This window comes from Petaurus breviceps, unplaced genomic scaffold (genome assembly GCF_028583685.1).
Source record: "Petaurus breviceps papuanus isolate PSGF00001 unplaced genomic scaffold, PetGlider_PUasm1.0 90808, whole genome shotgun sequence".
NCBI classification, from domain to species: Eukaryota; Metazoa; Chordata; class Mammalia; order Diprotodontia; family Petauridae; genus Petaurus; species Petaurus breviceps.
Window position 1 is genome coordinate 18,050,182 of NW_027187349.1, and position 2,190 is coordinate 18,052,371.

Genomic DNA, 2,190 nt, shown 5'->3' on the forward strand with positions numbered 1-2,190 from the left:
TTTATTTACATGTTGTTTTTAATATTTGAATTTATATTTCAAGATTGAACTATAAAAATGCCATTAAAACTGCTCTATTTTTAGAAAAGAAATGGATCTACAAAATACCAAAGTTTTATTTTTAATTTTCAAAATGAATGAAGCTCTAATGGAAGACTTCTGGTATCTGTGTTCTCCTCTAATGCCAGTCATAACCTCTCTTTGGTCTTTGAGAGTTGCTAGGGTTAAAACTTTCATCATCATGTGATCAACCTGGTCATTCATTCTCTGAAGTGAAGAAGACTGATTCTTGAAAAATAGTCTAAGGTACCTGTCATCACAGAGGTCACATTCAAAGACTTTCTACCTTGGTTACATCTGCCCAAGCCAGTTTACTGCTGTCAGAGCCTTTAACAGCCTTGGATACTCCCATGGTAGAGGCAGTTAGTGGTGCTTTAGTGCATAGAGAACTGAGCCTGCAGTCAGGAAGACATAAGTTCGAATAGGACCTCAGATGTGTATGACCCTGGGCTAGTCACTTAACTTATTCTTCCTCAGTTTTCTCATCTGTAAAATGGGGATTATAATAGAAATTACCTCTTAGTGTTGGTGTGAGGATAAAAGAGACAATATGTATAAAGCTCTTTGCAAACCTTAAAGTACTATATAAATTCAGGCTATTATTAATAAAAGAGAAGAGCAAATGTATGCCACATCTTTAAAATGAGATATCTTTGCTAAGAATTATATATATATATATATATATATGCTCACTTTAATTATTAATAGTTCATATTTATATTGGGCTTTAGAGTTTGTAATGTCAATTCTTTTCAAAATCTTTCAAGAAAGGGAAAACAGGTATTATTATTGCCAATTGATAGATGTTGGAGCACTAAGACTCAGAAAGGTTAATTGTCTTGCTCAGGAAAACAGAAGTAGTAAGTACCAGGGCCCGGACTCAGGGATCTAGATTCCAGTGGTCTTGTCATTGCCTCCTACTGATAATAATCTCATAAGGCTATAATAGACTTCATATGTAAAGTCAAAAAGCATATAACCTAATTGATTTTTCACCATATAGTGGCTGATATTCATATAAATTTCTGGAAAATCACAAATCAGATGGGTATAAGTACTATTTATAATTTTCTAAGTACATTTTGAGTAAATTCAAAAGGCTTTGAAATGCTATAAATGTTTTCCTTTTGTCTTTCTCATGACTTATGATCTCTTTAGTTGCCAAAGTCTACAGTAGTTTGATTGGTAAATATCACACAAATTCCACAGGAATTAAGCCAGAAGCATCACTGTCAAAACTGTCTTAGACTTTTCCCAATGGTTGCTAAGAGGAGACTAGAAAGCAATGAATTTTTCTGGAGAGGTGCCAGGAGCAAAGCCCTTTTCAGTCCCAGGGGTTTTGATGACTCCAGTTCAATACATGAATAAAAGGAAATTGATAGGATTTGTTGGGGGGTGGGGAAAGGGAACAGGGAGGCAGAGAAGAAAGGAAAGAATCCTGCAGCACGGACGAGTATTATGGGCAAGAGCCAATTGAGTTTGGCAATTAACCACTTGTACAAACCTTATGATGCCCTAACCTTGTGCCTAAGGTGGCTGTTGAGTAATTGATAATGATAATAGAAAAGGAGGAGACATAAAGTCAAAAATATTTTTGGAATAAACAGATATAACTTCACTAAGTGATAGTAAAGGCCCATAACAAATATATACCATACAATTTATCTAATGTGTCTCAGGTGGTTTACTTTACTTAGCATATGAAACAGTTAAGATCCAAGAAACAACTCAAAAAGCTTTTGATGTGGGCAACGTCTTCATAAGCTCAGCCAACAATATGTTAACAAAGAGTCATTGAACAGATGGCTGAATTTGTACATGGAAATGGAGGTATTTATGATGATAGTTGTTGCCATCAGAAATTATAGAAGAATTACCTTTGACTTCATGATCAACCTAGATTAGACAAAGAAAAGGTAGAAGTTATGTAACACAATACTGTTGGTTGTAAAAAGTTAGCTCCTGCCAAATCCCTAGCAATACATTGCAATCAGAAGTTTCCCATTTTTCAAGGCCTGACAGATGATAGACGCCCATACAACACATAAAGCAATCAAAATATTCTGGAGTACTAAACCAATAAACTGTACTGGAACTGGACCAATATTACAGACCAAACTGTTGCCCATA